A 17881-nucleotide genomic window follows, 5' to 3' on the forward strand; every position below is an offset into this window, starting at 1 on the left:
CGATCTTCCTCTTCCTTCAAACTCTCAATTTCAGTTCAGCTTGCTTTTCTAGAAATGTCGCATTAGATCGAATCAAACTCATGACCATTAGCAACATCCTAAGATAGCAAACACTAAATAGAAATATTGAGAATAAGTAAGAGTCATGAGGGGACTAAAAAATTGAGGAACTCTTTTCCTCAAGAGTCTCACATGACATAAAAAAGTTGAGATCAAACTTTTGTCACTCTTATTGGTCGTCTCATGTATACGTAGTATGAAATACGTATTACGGTATCAACTCCTTTCTCATGGAGCGTATGTCTACACCTTTCAATACCGTACAGATGATAGTTCGACATACCCAATGTCTAGCTTGAGTTCACGTATCTACTCATTCACTAAATTCATCGAACTCACATCTGGCATCATAGACGATAAAGTAAAATATGTGGGGTATTTTACTCGGACATAGTAAGTATTATGTCCTCATCTTAACACCCAGTTAAGGCGACATACGGTTTTAAGCTTGAGCTCTCGATTATCACCTAGATAATAAGTTTAAAAACAGTCTCATCTTTATTTATCACACAAGAAATAGAGGCGATTACCGTGTGAGTGGGCTAATCTCATATATGTCCAACATACTTTCCTAACTTAAAGTAATGCACTGAGCATTAAGATGCATAAAGATCAAACAAAGATTCATAGGCATTAATGATGAAAAACATAAATTCATCATATGTGAACACTTAGGAAAATTATAATATTCAGTACATTAGCCTCTACGCAGTCCTAGAGATTTCATATGGCCACAAAACACATCTCTAGGTACTGGCTTTGTCATAGGATCTGCTACCATTCTATGCGTAGTATGTACTCTAAGTTCACATCTTTTCATGCAATCATATCCATGACAAAATTATACTTTGTATCTATATGTTTGGTCTTGCCATGATATTTTGGATCATTGGTGTACGCTTTTGCTGCTTGGCTATCATAATTAACCAACAATTAATCTGCAGCACTTCCAATAACACCTAAATGATCCAAAATCTCTTAAGTCAAACATCTTCTTATCCTTGCCGATAATGCCACGAACTCAACTTACATCGTGAACAAGGCTATACACTTTTTGTTTCTTACAGCTCCAACATATGGTGCCATTATTCGGTAAGAAACAAAAGTCCAGAGGTAGATTTTCTTTTTCATTTAAATCTCCTCCCCAATCAACATCAAAATAGCCTTAGAGTCGCAGATCCTTTCCTTAATAACTCAACGTATGATCAGCAGTCCCCTTTAGATACCTTAGTATTCTCTTAACGGCTTTCCAACGTGCTTGACTTGGATTGGATTGGTATCTACTCACCATTCCAACTGCATAACATATGTCAGGTCTTGTACACATCATAGCGTACATCAATCTCCCAATAGCACTAGCATAAGGAACATATTTCATTTGTTCCTTCTCTTGGAGTCCTTGGACACAAACCTCATGGCTCAATCCTTCATCTTTTTGCAATAGAAGTGTCAATGGGTTTACAATCCCATATCCTTCAATTCAAAATTAGAAGATAACCAACTTTTGACAGTATTGACAAGCTCCATATTGCTTCCGGCAATTGGCATATCATCAACATATAATGATATGATCACAAATTGATCCTTGGATCTTTTGATATATATACAATAATCCTCATCTATCATTGTAAAATCATATGCCATTATGGCATTATGAAATCATATATACCATTGTCTTGACGACTGCTTAAAGCCATATATCGACCTCAAAAGTCAACATACCTTTTCTTCTTGGCCTTTCACTATGAAATCAGCAGGTTGTTCCATATATGTTCCTTCCTCTAATTCTCCATTGTAAAATCATATGCCATTATGGCATTATGAAATCATATATACCATTGTCTTGACGACTGCTTAAAGCCATATATCGACCTCAAAAGTCAACATACCTTTTCTTCTTGGCCTTTCACTATGAAATCAGCAGGTTGTTCCATATATGTTCCTTCCTCTAATTCTCCATTGAGGAAAGCAGTCTTTACATCCATTTGATGTAACCCAAGATCCATACTAGCCACTATTGCCAGAATAATGCGAATCGAGATAAATCTCACTACAGGAGAAAATGTATCTTCATCATCAATTCCTTCCTGTTGATTATATTCCTTCGCCACAAGGCGAGCCTTATGCCTTTCTATTGAGCCATCAGCCTTTCGCTTTATTTTGAGAACCCACTTGTTCCAAATAGCTTTGCGTCTTTTTGGAAGATCAACCAGTTCCCAGACTTGGTTTGATTTCATTGACTCCATCTCCTCTTTCATTGCATAAATCCATTTTTCCTTATTAAGGCAATTTAGAGCCTCATTAATATTTCTTGGCTCATCCTCATCTTGTGGAGCAACCATAAAAGTTTCCCCTTCAATGTCAAAATGTCGACGGGGAATACTTTGACGACTTGTTCGCTGTATGGGAAATTGTACACTTAGCACATCATTCCCCATTATGCTCCCACTCGGATTAGATAATGACGATATCATCTCATCATGTGGTTGTAATTGAGAATGAGTTGAATTCAATTCATCACTTCTCATATTACTCCCACTTGGACGAACTCCTCTAATATCATTATCTTGATCCAAGATTTTAAATAGGGAGTAATCCTCCCTTATTTCGCCCTTATTAGGAAATTCATCCACTAAGAATGTGATATCCCGTGATTCAAATTCAGTTACACTCACACTTTCCTGCTCACCTACGAACACATACCATTTCGAGTGTTTGGAGTATCTCATTAAAATACTCTTATTTCCTTTAGGACCCAATTTCCCAAATTTGTGAGAGGACTCATGTGTATAGGCGGCACAACCCCATGGCTTAAGAAAACTCAAGTTCGGTTTTCTACCTGTCCATAACTCATATGGAGTGGAAGTAACTGATTTGGAAGGCATGTGGTTAAGTATTAGGCAGCAGTTAACAACGCATCACTCCAAAAAGTGATATGTAAGTTAGCATACGCCATCATGGACCTAACCATTTCCAAAGAGGGTTCTGTTTCTTCTCTCTGCAACACCATTTTGTTGAGGAGTACATGGAATAGACAACTATATTTTTATTCCTTTTCATCACATTATTTTCTAAACTCATCGATAAATATTCTCGACCTCGATCGGATCTCAATACTTTTATTTTCTTGTCTAATTAATTTTTTTTTTTCAAGTTCATAAACCTTTTGAAACAACTTATGCTTCAGATTTATGAGAAATCAAATAGACACATCTGAATCGAGTATAATCATCTATTAAAAAGTGATGAAGTAAATAGTCACATGCCTTCCTCTCACATTCATTGAACCACAAACGTCATAATGGATTAAATGCAGAGGAACGTCAGCTCTTTTACCTTTTCCAAATGGTTTCCTTTATCGTTTTCCCTTCTAGGCACAAGCTTACATGGACAAATCGACTTATTCAATATTGCCCAACAAGCCCTCTTTAGCTAGTCTATTCATATGTTGTTGGCCAATATGACCAAGTCTAGCATGCCACACATTCACATCATTATCACATGAAGTAAAAAAGACGTGAAACAAGGGAATAACATATTGACATCACCACGGTCAACATTCAGTACAATAAAACCATCCAGAAAGTGACCACAACCATAGTAGTTTGTATCCAAATACAAATCTACACCGTTATTACGGAAGTTCACACTAAACCAAGCTTAACCAACATCAAAACAGACACTAAATTTCGACGAATCTCCAGAGCATTTTAGAACATCATGTAGGAACAAGTTGCGTCCACCACACATGTTCGGTTGGCGAGTCCAATCCCTTTAACTTCACTCTGAGTTGTTTTCCCCATAGATCCACTTAGTTCCATTTGGTATTCGTCGGAATTCCACGAAGGATCCTTTATCCTTCGCTACATTGTCTATTACTCCTGAATCTACAGTCCACAAAGGATTGGATTCAGCTAATAATGCAGAACTTGACACAAAAGTAAAGTTCTCAAATGTACAAGAGGTGTTTACCTTCTTTGGCTCACTTACGTCGCGAGCATAGTGACCTTTATTGTCACAATTGTAACACCTCACCCTTGACATTTTCTTCACTTGAGGACGTTTTCCTCTCTTGTGTTGGTTAACTCTTGATCTCTTGCAATAAGGACTTGATCCTTTGCATTCCCACATATTGAACGAATCAATACGCTTGCGCTTAGAGCTCAAAGCCCTTTCGAGCTAGAACCAGCATTGCAAATATTTATTTTCAGCTCACATGCCGTTAAGCGGTCCTCTACCAGCTCAAGGTGGCGCACAGCGTCCTCAAGATCTTCCATAACATGGTCAAGAGCTTCTAGTGCTTCTTGCTTTTCCAGCACATATTGAATCTTCATATTCAATATTTCACAATTGTTGCCGTTTACATCAGCAATTACGTTCTTAGTTGCTGAATCCATCAATTTGAACACATCAGACATATGTGCACGAAGTATTAATGCCTATCATTTATGCATCCACTTTTACATAGACCCATCATATTAATGAATAATTTTAAGTAAGGCTTCAGAATCAAAAGGTCACTACGTTTCCAATCATCCTCCAAAAATCCTACCTTAAAACTATCATTAATATGATTGTCATATGCAAAATCAATTCTATGAAGTTACAAAACTTCTATAACTACCCACAGCAATCAGCGAATAGCAAAAGCAAATATTATCTAACATCCAATAGAATAAATGGTGCTTTCACATAATACAACTATAAATTACACTACAATAATATACAAAGAAAATATCAACATGGAAAGAGATATTTACATCCATAAAAATCTCACAATTAATCTAAGAAATAATTAGGAATATCCTTCTAATCTATTAGTCAAAACATCTCGAGAAAACTGAAGGCACATTTGCCAACCATGGAAAAAACTTTTGGAGAGCTTTCATGTCGCCACCAAGGCGCATTTACTTTGTGCCATGTGGCGCTCAATCTAAAGGTTGAAGTTTTGGCCAATTTAATCTATAAGATTTCTCTTACAAAAGCATCCACTAGATTCCTATAATCCGGGACCACGTTGATCTCCCATAGCCGATCTAACACTACTTGCCATTCAAAAGAGTGTTCATCAAAGCTCGGCACCTTCTCAAAAATCCGGCATAAGATAACCATTAATGATGATTTCTTGTATCATCTCGATTGACCTGACCATGTGTGATACTAAATCACTATCAAGCCACCGATAATCAGCTAACTCTTTCATCACCTTTTTCGTCTAGCTCTTCCTTCGTCCGTTCATGGGATTGCGGTATCCGTGCATAACGCATCATAGTTCCCGCAACAAATGCGAGAACTAAAATGGATCACTTATAATCCATAATAAACAAATGGAAAATACATAATTTTCCATGATTCATGGAACAAATGCAGAATGAAAAATGGATTACCTACAACCCACACTGACATAATTGAAAAAGAAACAATTTTTTTTTTTTTTTTTTTCGGGTCAACGGTCAAAGTCAACGTCAACGGTCAGGAGTCGTCGGGCCGTCGGGCCGGGTTCGCCAACCAACCCGCACGTACGCACGCTGCGTCGCTGATGACGCCACGCGACGTTAGCCAGCACGTGCCGGGCGTCCGCGGTCGGGTCGGGTCGGGCCGGGTCGCCGGTCGGGTCGCCGGCCGGTGACCACCGCCAATCGACGTCACCGCTGACGTCATCGGCGACGCCACCCCGACGGTTACGATCGTTGGGTGACGCCATGCGGACGTCGGACGCGTCGATCCGTCGACCAGCGCATGTCGGTTCGCCCGCGGCACCGATGCGCTTGTTCGCGGCTAGCGTGTGATGCACGCGCCGGCCGGCCAACGCCGGGCGTGGCGCCCACGCGCAGCGGCTTGTGGCCGCGCGTGTGGGCGCGTGCGAAAATCGTCCGCGACGCACAACATGTCGTCGGACTCGTCTCGACGACCTTTTTCACCAATGCTTTCAGAATTCAATTTTGACTTACGAAAACTCAGAAAAATGGCCGAACAGCGCTCGGGTGTCGGGATTTTCGCCCGATTCTGTACGGCCGAAGGTTTTCGCGAAAAATCAATGAAAACGTCAAACAGGTCGGGAAAACGTGAACTAGGGCTCGATACCAATGTTGGGAATGACTGATCCCGAAACCTGATTCGACACTAAATCGAACCCCTAAATCAATGTGGAAGACGAAGCCCGGAAAACACGTATCACCGATCGTAAAAGCACACCACGGAGTCGAGCGTACCTTGTTAGCCACGAGATTAGACACCGATGCTGAAGAAGAGGAAGAAATTTGATCTGATGATGTCAATTGAAGGGAAAACAAGGTCATTTTGCCTTACTATTCTTTTTGTCTTTTGAGAGAGAGAACGCGCACGGGGAGAAAAGCGTACGTACGTTTGTTTTCCAACCAAAGTGTCTTCTCTCTCTCTCTCCTCCCCCTTTTTACCTTCCCCTTCCACGGGCCCTATTCCGTGGGGGCCAGGGCCTTTTGGGCCCGGATGGGCGGACGAGCCTTAAGCCCATCTCATAAATCCATCACTGCGGAAGAAGAATACTTTGATGAACGAGCAGGGCCATTTCTTACGCTCCTGTACAAGCTCGAGCAGAATTTTGCTTGAGGGGTTCGGGGTTGTCGATGTGACCCATCTGCATAATCACAACCGCAACCGATTCAGAAAGGGCGTTCCATCCGAAGATGAGGATGACCCCATACCGGAAGATTGCGCCGAGGAGGTTTGTAGATACGGTGGCACCGCATCTCGGTTCGGCGTGCACAACTTGGTGAACAAGGAGATGGAGAAGGAGATTAGGCGTGAGCCGAGTGGACCCGACATCAAGAGGATGATGGAGGAAAAGCCGGAGATGGCGGAAGCGCGAGAAGCCGAACAGAATATCAAGCGGTTGAGGGAGTCTCGGAGGTGGGGGCCCAGTTCATGAACCGGATCGCTACCGATGGCGATTACAATGGCTAATTAGCGATGTTGTTTTGTTTTTCTTTCTTTTTTTTTTTTTAGCTTGCGAGGGATTATGAGAGGCAAAGATATTTATTAGCGTGTTCTTGTTTTTTTTTTTTGGTCAGTCCTACTCCGTGCCTACTCTAGGCTCACTCTCAGACTTTTACCCTGTCTCTTGCAGAGCGTGGAAGTCGAAACCCATTCCTGAAACTTACTCGTCCCCACCTCATCCCCCGAGAATGTGGAATTTGAACCCCTCACCTCCCCCTTCCATGGGACAAGCGCCACCTGAATTCAGTGGTTTAAGCGTGTTCTTGTTTGGATAGGTGGATTACGTGTGGGATTCTACTCCACTTTATTTATTTTTTTAAAACAAAAATAAACAATATTTCACATTAAATCATCCTTTGAATGACTACAAATAAAATCGATCATTTCAAATAAAACAAAAGCCAACATAATCTATTATCTTGAAAGCACATATTTCTCTTCTTCTTCTTTTTTTTATAATTGGAAAAGTGATTCCATCTATACATACTTTTAGAGACCAACAACATACTTTTGGATCAACTAAGGGCAAATTTTGACATCAAAAGACTGCAAATCTCTTCTATATAAGAATATGTATTTTTGTTCTTCTCCACATGCGCTGATAGGGATTTCTTAAAAAGCTATTTTCAACATTAATTAGAAAAATAGGTTGTCTTGAAGTTCCTTTTACTTTTTAATTTTATAGCTCGTTTTGTAAGTGATAAATTTATGCATATTAATTTATCTTAGTTTTAATATCTGTAGGGCTGATGCTCACAACAATTGTAGTCCTTCCTTTAAACCTTAGTCTTCCATTCACCCAGAACTTGGCTGATTAAACATCACCGCAATAGAAAAGTGGGCCTTCCCCAGAGCCTCCGAATCAAACTTTTCCTTGCCATGTGCTCCGTTTTATCTTGTCCTCTAAATATGTACGTGATGAATAATGTATTATAGATTCCCCACTTCTTTATTTGTAAGTATTAAGGTCGAAATGTGTTTCCTTTGTTTATTTTAATTATTTTATGTTTAGTTTAAATATCTAGTTCATGAGCAAAACGTATATGGAAAATAAATAATAAAAAGTATAATTAGCAGTTAGACATGATATATATTATTAAAAATGAAAATTATGTTAAATTAGCATTTATTATCAAAAGCATAACCAAGCGTTGCTTTTTTAATTAAGAAACATTTAAATAAACTAAAACAAGTAGTCATGTCAGCAATAATGAAGAGGGCTTTTGTTGTGATATCTTCGTTCCAACCCCAATTTTCAAGACGGAATTGTATCAGCAATCAATTGCGGGCAAGATAATCATGAGGATCAATAAACCACGACACTATCGAAAATGCCACTTTGGGTGGAAATTCAATTTCTCATCAACAGGACGTGGAAACTCAGGAAGTTGAGGGCGGCCCACAAGCAAGGACCCAAGTGGGCCCAAGCCCACATTGGGCAACCCAAATGGGCCCACGCCCATGATGGGCGGCCCATGGGCCACACACTCAGGGGAGTTGGGCGGCCCGTGAGGTCTATGGGCTCTTCTAGCCCAATTAGGTCTATCATTGCTAAATCTTTACACTAATTGTTTTCAAGTACATGAATAGTGCGTGAATATTGCGCAATCTTGATAAAATGACCAAAATGCCATTCTATTCAACTAGGACAAATTTGGAAAATGGCAAGGTAGGGGGTGGCACAAGCAAGAAAAGGCAACAAATGGAGAACATTTTTTGATATTCATAAATGATAGAGAACAATTTTTGTTCATTCATCTATATAAGTGATGTAAGTGATTAATATTAAGAAAATATTTTCTAAATATATTTTCCACAAAATGAATTCACCTTAATGTGCTTTCTTTTTAATTTTCTTATGATAGGTGACCAATTTTACTTGACAGATAACAAATCAATGGATCAAAAAGACCAAGGAAAATTGAATTGAACAGTCTTTAGTGTGATAAATTGAATAATATTGAGGATAAAATCATTTTTTCGACAACGAAAACGGGCGACCGGTAAGAGACCAGTCCTAATCATTTTTTTGTCGACGACAAATTTTGTAGTAAATAGAGTATAGAAATTTGCATCGAGCTGGCCCTTAAGCCTATGCTGGGAGGACTGGGAAAAGTTCGGGGAGAGAATTAGAATTAGAATCAGAATGAGAATAGGAAGAGAGGAGGCGAGGAAATGGGTGGGCACTGATTGCACGCCCAACTCCATCATCAAGGGATAAAATATGTCTTGGTCAATGTTCTTTCCTTGCAATTAACAATTCTTTACCTTTTGTCCACCCTCAATTCATATTATATGTATACACACACTTCCGAACCATTTCGAGAAAATCATTTCTTCACATTCTTTCTTGACCTCGTGTTTTTCTTCACGAAGATTCTCTCCACCTCCATTATTTGAGGTTTATTTTTTCATTAATTTTCAATTATTTTTAATAATTCAATAACACCATTTTATATTTTTTTTTCTAATAAAAGGGCAATTTAATTATTTTTTAAAATTATTGGGCCTTGGCCAATCATGCTTTGTATTATCCTAGTGGCCACCCCTACTGCTAATACTGGAATTGAACACCACCCCACCACCACCACCATCAACTCCACACCTCCGCCAATATCGGCGTCGCCACAGCCATTGCTACCACCAAACTCAGCCGCCGTTGACACTAGAGCCCTATACTCGGCCACCATGAATAGTTCTTTTAAATGTTTTATTTTAATGGTGTCATTTACTCATTATTTTATTGCCTACTAATTTTGCTAATCTCCCTCTATTTTTCTACGGTTGTTTTAGATATTGTGTGATTGTAATTATTTCATAACAAGATACTGGTGATTAATTTTAAAAGCTTATAGTTATTTGAAAACAAAATAATAGCATTTGTGCTTTTTTATTTGTCGAATTATTAATTTTCTAAGCGGCAAAATTATGTAATCTTTTTTGTACGGGTGTGTCCATTAATATTAGTATTTCTATATATCATTTTCAAATGACTTGATAAAGTCCCAAGTTTGCCCATCACCAACAACAATGCAAAGTTGTTCCTTCTTTCAAGTCCATTTTGCTCGATGGTCATCCTTATACCCTCACCAGTTATGTGGGTGCACGCACACGCCACACACACACACACTTGCCCATATATATATATATGTATGTGTTTATAGACATATCATATTCCATAGGCAAGTGAAGAGGACATTGGCCTGAAAGGTGGTGACATACCAAAGGAAAAAAAAACCAGAAAATGAAAAAAAAAAACAAGAAAACAATATTGGTCATTAATAATCTATTATCTTATTTTTCAAAACAAAATACCGGTTCAATTCATTTTTCATCCCCAATTATCTTTTGCTTCCATGAGTATAAACTTTTGACAAGAGCATCTCCCCGTAACGCCATTTTCTAATAAGTTGGTGGTCTTGTGATCATGATAGTGTTGGCTTAAATCAAATCTTTTATATCATTCTTTGGATTTGTTCAATGTGAATGATTTGTAAAAAGAAAAAAGTTCTTAATTCCAAATACGAACATTTAATTCAATTGTAAAATGAATCAACAAAAATAACTTTATTGTATACGAAAAGTTTAGACATATATTTATTTTGTAAAAAAGAAAAGAAAAAGTTCTTCATTCCAAAGATGAACATTTATATCAATTGTAAAAATGAATCAATGAAAAATAACTTTATTGTATATGAAAAAGTTTAGACATATATTTATTGTTTCGATCAAAATATATATAATTTATTAATAATTTCAAATGGTATAAGATTTTTCAGATGATTTTTATTTTGCGAAATAAAACTTTCATATATTCAGTTTAGTCTGCAATTTTTCGTGGTGAAGTCGGAGAAAGTGGCTCGTGAGTACGGATAGAATCATACCACACTGTGGGCCCCACCTCGACGCCACTCTTCGAGTGCATTTTATTACAAGGACACGGAAGGATCTTCTGGTTCCGTGATGGTGTCGATACTTGCTTTTTCTTCCACGTGGCATCAGCCCATCTCCTCTCTTCAGTGGCGGGAGGAAAACCATGCCACGTGAGGAAGAAAGCAAGCGTGCTCCTTTTATCAAGGCGTCACTACTGAGAATGAGAAATATCACAGCACACCTAGGAAGAGTGATACGTTATCTTAACAAACGTGGTGTTGTTCTCCAAAATCAATTTTTTCAAATGTTGTTTCACATATTTTGAGGAGGGAAACGCATGTTTTGTGAGAGCATAACCTTTTTTCGATTCATTTAAACCACTCTTAACCAAAAAAACTTACAATGTGTGATACACAAATTTGAGCATTACTAAAAACATGTCATATCAAGTTATTCTTGGCGTTCTTCTTTAACATTTGAAGTCGTACCGTAGCCTAGTATAGGAGAAGTCATTCATAAGCTATCACGTGATGATAAATCAACAAAATCTGTCATGAGGTCAGATGACGAGTATATGGATTTCCCATTTTTTAATGATTAGTATTTCTGCAATTTGCAAATTACAAAAGTAATATCCTTCCTAAGTTTCAGTCATTTCATTTTGAAAGAAGAAACATAGCTATTATGTGACTATGATTGGGTAAATTTGACATGAGGTGGAGCGATGGGATATAATATAATTTATTATACATTTTCATTCTTTTGAGACTATAGATTCAAAGTGCGCTTCCATGATGAAAATGAATAATTTATAAATTATTTTCATAACTTTGATCTTTTTTTTTTTTTTTTTAGAAAAATTAGTCAACATATACATTTCATTAACAACAACTTATCTATGATCTAGTAATTGCGTTGATCATGGAAATATTTTGCATTTGTATAATTTTTAGTGATACAATATTAATTTTAGGAAAAAAAAATTTCAAATTACTTAGTTTTTGCAAAATATATGCATCATTAACAAACGGCTATCCTTTCTCTATTTCATGAAAAATGATTTAGTCAATTACTTGCTTTTTTTGTGGATGGATATATTGTAACATAATGAAATTACTGTCTTTGCACACTTTACGTGATGAATCAAATAAGTCGCTTAGCTAAAAATGTTGATCACAAATTTAGCGAAGGGAGCTAAACTTTTCATTTTTTTTTTAAAACTATAGTGAAAAGGTCATGGCTTTAAAAATGGACTAATTTATAAAATATTTCCAAAAAGATGATCTTTTGTATTGTTTAGAAAATTAGCTACCATATATGCTTTCGTTAAAAATGACAAATCTATGATTAAATAATACTGTTCGTAATAAAAAAAATTATAATTGTCTAATTTTTTAGCGATGCAATATGATTTTAGGTGTTATTTTTTTCACGAATTGAATTGCGTGCCAAAACCGTCAAATTTTAGGAAGGAGGTGAACTTTTCTTTCTATTTCTTTTTGTAGTTAAAAGGTTATGGTTAAAAAAAAGGATTAGAGTTTTCGAGTCATCTCAATATATTTCAATATATATTACAACTTCATATCTACTTTTTTAATATTTCCTTTTAAAAAATTGGGGAACTGAGCAAGTTATATATATTAGGAAATATCTGTCGTAATCAGAAATCGTTTATCGTTGAAATAATACGCGTCTTAATCAACGGCAGATCGCTCATCTCCCTCTTCTCTATCTCTTCCACGATGGACAACGCCGGAACGGCGACGAATTGTCGTTCCTGTCCTCCGAGGGCCGCCAGGACAGCCGGCCAGGAGGAGGACAACGGCGTCATTTGCCACCTGCTGCAACGGAGCTTTGCCTTGCCGCCTCTAATCGTCGTCGAGATTTCGAATCTCAGAAATTTCCCTCCTCTCTCCTCTCCTCTCCTCGTCCTCGCCGTCCCTCCTTCCATCCCTCTCTGCAATCCCAAACTCCATTCCTCTTCACCTTCATTCTCTCTCTCTCTCTCTCGAAGAAATCAAGGAACCAGCAAACTCCTTCTACCCGTTCTCTCTCTCTTTCTCTCCGAGAAAACCAGTGTCTAGCGAACTCCGCCGTTGATGGGTAAGCGCCGGCGAACGGAAATAGCCGAGATCGCCGACCCGGCGGCCCGGCTCGTGACCTACCTCCAAGAGGCGCAAGGGCCTCTTCAATAAGGCCTCCCAGCTCTGCCGCCTCTGCGGCGCTCGCGCCGCCGTCCTTGTCTTCTCCCCCTCCGGCAAGCCCTGCTCTTTCGGCGACCCATCGGCCGATGAGATTATCGGCGACTACCTACGCCACGGCGACTGCGACGGCGACGTGACCCCGCCGGTGAGCCTGACCCAGTGGGCGGACTGGATGGAAACGGAGTGGGAGGCTTGCGCAACCGAGGAGGACCTCGAGTCCCTGATCTTGAAGTACGAAGCCGTCCGCGACTGCGCGCGCGATAAATTGAAATCTTTGGAGGAGGAAGCATCGCGAGTCGGGGTCGGTGGCGGCGAATCTCGCATTCATAGCGCGGAGGAGATTGATGCGCTTTTCGAGGGTTTAGGCCAATGCCCAGGGCTCTCAGATCTCTTGACGGACGGCGACGGCGACGGCGACAGCGACGGTCTCTTGATTCCGCCGGAGAACTCGGCCGGCGGCGGCGAAATTTCCGCAGCGGAGTCCACCCCGGCGCTCTTCGATCTCGAGGGTCACATATCTGATGCTGCCGGCGGTGGAAGTTTTGGTGCGGCGTCGACCCCCACGAGCTCCGATCTTGAGGATCATGGATTTGATCCGGACGAGTTGCTGAATCTATCGGAGGACGGCGACCTTGAGGATAATGCGTTTGACCCGGATGGGTTCCTGAATCTGTTGGAGGACGGCGAGGTGGACGGCGGCCGGAAAGGTCCCTTGATTTCGCCGGAGGACTCAGCTGTCGGCGGTGGAGACGATGCCGACGACTTCTTTGGACTTGAAGATCTGCATGTCCTGCTGTGAATACGATGAGTATAGGTTTTGTTTTTCTTTTGAAACGGCAACTGTACAGCATAGCATCATTCAATAAAACGCCAAATTTCTTGTCTTGAGTACAGAGCTTCCTTTTTTTGATTATTCTGATTGGGGTGTCGGATATGGAAGGTGCATGCTGGCATTTATGGATGCTCATGTGATGCCGATGTTGGCAATCTTTCCTTAAGCCTTAGATAGGTCAGGAATAAATGGCTAGGTAGACATATGCTAAACTCGTTTTACTGGTGCGGTTGGAAGTTCGCAAATGCCACGAGTGTGGACAACCTCTTCCTGAAAGCTTTGAGCCTCCTGCAGATGAAAATTGGACAACTTGGAATTTTTGGTTGTGCTGGACGGCCAAAGTTGTAAGTTTCAGGACAACTGAACTTTTGCATAATGTTGTCTAGTGAGTGGATAATAGAGAGTTATTTCTCATTCCAAACATGCTAGCCATCTGCACATTTGAGAGTAAGATCTAAAACAATTTGTAAGCATGAATAAATGGTGTTAAGATAGTCTCAGTAACAAAATTGTCTTTTCCTTTTGCTGTATGTGTTTCATTTAATATCCGACAATGGAGCAAAATGCATGAGCCCATTATTGAAGCACTTGAATTACTTTTGGGCCGAGCTAGTATTATTAATGGATTTCCTCGGGCTTGGTGAACGAATTGAGAAAATGTCAGAAAAGATTGTCAAATTTCAATTAAGGTCCATCCAAAATAGGCTTGACTTTAAACAAGAGTTAAAATGAGCGGCGAGTAAGCCTCGTGAACTGTGAAGTAAGCATCAACGATGGATAGTTGGTTACAACATTCTGTTGGGCTGCTTTGGCTATACTTTGCTTATTCATTTGTGCCTTGCCTTAGATTATTCATCAAATCGCGTCTCATATCACATTTTGGGCTGGTTAAGGAAAAGCTTATTGCATGAGTTCCAATGCAGGTTGGATTGGACTATTGTGCCCTTGTGTCCTGTTCGGTCGCAACGTTAAGAGCTTGACAGATGGCACTCCTTGGACTACTCCATGCGTCTGTCATGCCATTTTCGTGGAAGGAGGCATTGCACTAGCAGCAGCTACACCAGCCTTCAATTGCGTTGACCCTCATATCATTTCTCATTGGTAAGGGCTTAATATTTGCTTGGCGGATGTGTGGCATTTACACTGGCCTTGTTCGCCAATCATTGCAGAAGAAATAATCATTTGAAGGTACTTCAAGCTTTTCTATGTGCTTTTATCTCGCTTTATTCAGTGAACAACGTGGACTCAAGAACCATCTGCCCATAAACATTTTATTGCATATTGGCAGCTATGACTGGAGTTGTTTCACTGTGCACCGATCACAAATACCTATTGGCATGTATATTCTGTAGCACACAATTGCCATTTACTCTCTCTCATTTTCCTCTAGATGCAGAATCTAGATTTATTACAAATGACGAATAATTAAAGTGAGAGGTGTGCGATGTCCTATGCTTTCGATATGTTAAAGAAAGGTGCTAATTTATTTACTTTTGGAAAGGGCTTGTGGGAGTCTCCAAAAGATACCTTATTAGATAGTTTGCTTGTTAAGCAAAGTTTCTATCTCGAGTGGCGCCAATAGCCTCATCATGACTGCAATTTCTCTTGCAGGCTAAACAATCTTGAGTAGTAAAGTATTTGACCATTTTACTTAGTGCATTTGGATTTTTTATTTTTTTTTTGGCACTTCTTACTTAAACCAGCAAGTTCTAGTCCTCTTGTCTGACTCTTTCCATTTCTTCCTCGCTACTAACGACTGCAGAATTCCTCGCGTGATCCATGCTTGGTGCATTGCTGCATGCACTGGTGCGCTCTGTGTCAGGAGCACAGAGAGATGAAAGGTCAACTCCCAGAAAATGTTGTCCCGCCAATGAATACGTGGTACCCGCTGGGCCGGAGCAGCGCTCGGGGCCTTCATGGCCGACTACTGCGCTGGCAGGGGACTCCCCGTACGACGCGGTGCGGTTCACCTACGAGGGCACCTGGGTCCGCAAGCCAAGTCGGCGGAGGATCTCGGCATGGACGACAAGGACGTCATCGACACCTGGGCCAATCAGCTCGGTGGCTAGGGGCTAGGGCTAGGTCTTGTGCCCGCAACGATGTGCAGCTTGGGGATCAGTCAGCAGTGTGAGTGTGGTCTGCGTGCTTTCGTTGTGTCTATAGCTGAAGTTGAAGTAGGGTGGAGAAGAAGAAGTAGAAGGAGGATATGATGGCGGTGATGGGTTTCGACGTACTACTTGCTTTGAGTTCATGGGCCACATTCATGGCTGAAAAGTTGCGAGCTTTCTCGTGCCATTTTCCTTGTTTCTCTTTTTTGCGTTTTGCCATTGCCGTTGCTGGAGCTTTAATCTCTCCTTTTCTTAGAAAGAAAAGATCAGCTTCCAGTCACTGTCAGAAATGGACGGCGATGGTGCACTTTGTTTACCAGTTTGTGTCTGGGCTTGAATTTTCATACTACATGTGCAGAGTTATATGCTTTGATCTCCTATCTGGGTGTCAAATTCAAATCTTTCACATGGAATTTGCTCAACTTGAATTCGGTGCCTCCTAAGACGCTCTATATGGAGCGGATTCTCTTCGGAATCATAATAGTAGAACAAAGGAAAGCTAATGAATTTCATAAATAAACCCAGAGATCTCACGAAAAGTTACCACCAACTCTCCCAATTGTAGAGCTTGCTTGATAACTTCACTAAATGCTACCACCAACTCTCCCAAAGAGAGTTTCCAAATGCCAAAAATGCATAATATTTGTACTATTAACGTTCTATCTCTCGCTGAATGTTTCACCCAAACTGGAAATTACACAACTACGGTTGATGTGGATATGAATGCGTTAGGTGTGTTGACATTTTATATCATCTATAAGCGTGTTTTATGTGTTCATCACGTACACAAGAAAAATTCATAGAGACTGATAGGTTGACATATTCTGCTGTGTCCACACTGACACAGGGACATGTTTGATAATTGTGCATACTTGTAGACGTGCATATTGGGATAACTTTCCAAAAAGTCATAGATGTACTATATAGTGGCCAAAAAACTTTCCAAATTTGGCAACTTAATCCTAATTTATTTGGCGATTTTCCGATCTAATCCATCTACTTGATTTGGGGTGGAGATTACTAATGTAGACACATCTCCTAAAGTCAAGAGTTCTACCGTCTCTTTGTCAACTAGAAGTCTAAGACGAGATTATTACATGGCATAGTCGACATTAACTATATCACCATATCCACGATTTCTAACCAAAAGTAGTTGGAAGAACTACACTAGAAAATTATCACAATGTTTATAATTAAATTGATTAAATTAAAAAATTTAGAACTAAACTGACAGCCATACAATAATTTTAAATTTCTGATATCAGGTTACATATCATGATAACACTTGAAACATTAACAAATTTGATATCTGCGTTGTATTGCATGGGCCATTTTATTAGGAGTGTGGTATTCATGTTGACGCATTTATTTAACGTATGGTGTTTGGGGTTAATGGAAGGTCTCTTGATTTTTCAATAAGAAAAAGAGCTTGACCGTCTTATGAAAACTTTTGATTGGAAAAGAGAGTTTTCAAACGAGGAATTTATGATCAGGTTGATGATATTAATCAGATTTGACTTATATACTTTAGCATTTATAATATTCCACACTCAAAATTCAGCTCTAAAATATTTAATTTTTTTAATTCTCAATTTTATCGAATCGAACTTTCATTGGTGGGCGTGACTTCATCTGGCGTCATGCAAATTGTCTTTTCTCTTCATTGCTTCCATGACTAAAAAGTTCTTTCCCACCATTGTAGAGAACATATTCAAGAGTAGCGTTGACCACCGAGTCATCATCACGAGGGAACTTCTGATTAATTCTTATCACGAATGGCGGCCATTTCGTGTGAAGACATTTTCTAGAGCATTAGTAGGGCCACCATT

General features: G+C 39.7%; 1 pseudogene; it reads left to right on the forward strand.

Moving 5' to 3' along the window:
* The first annotated feature begins 14045 nt into the window (after nt 1-14045).
* LOC120293592 lies at nt 14046-16075 on the forward strand (annotated as a pseudogene).
* Nucleotides 16076-17881: the final 1806 nt, after the last annotated feature.

This window comes from Eucalyptus grandis, chromosome 5, assembly GCF_016545825.1.
Source record: "Eucalyptus grandis isolate ANBG69807.140 chromosome 5, ASM1654582v1, whole genome shotgun sequence".
Classification (NCBI taxonomy): domain Eukaryota; kingdom Viridiplantae; phylum Streptophyta; class Magnoliopsida; order Myrtales; family Myrtaceae; genus Eucalyptus; species Eucalyptus grandis.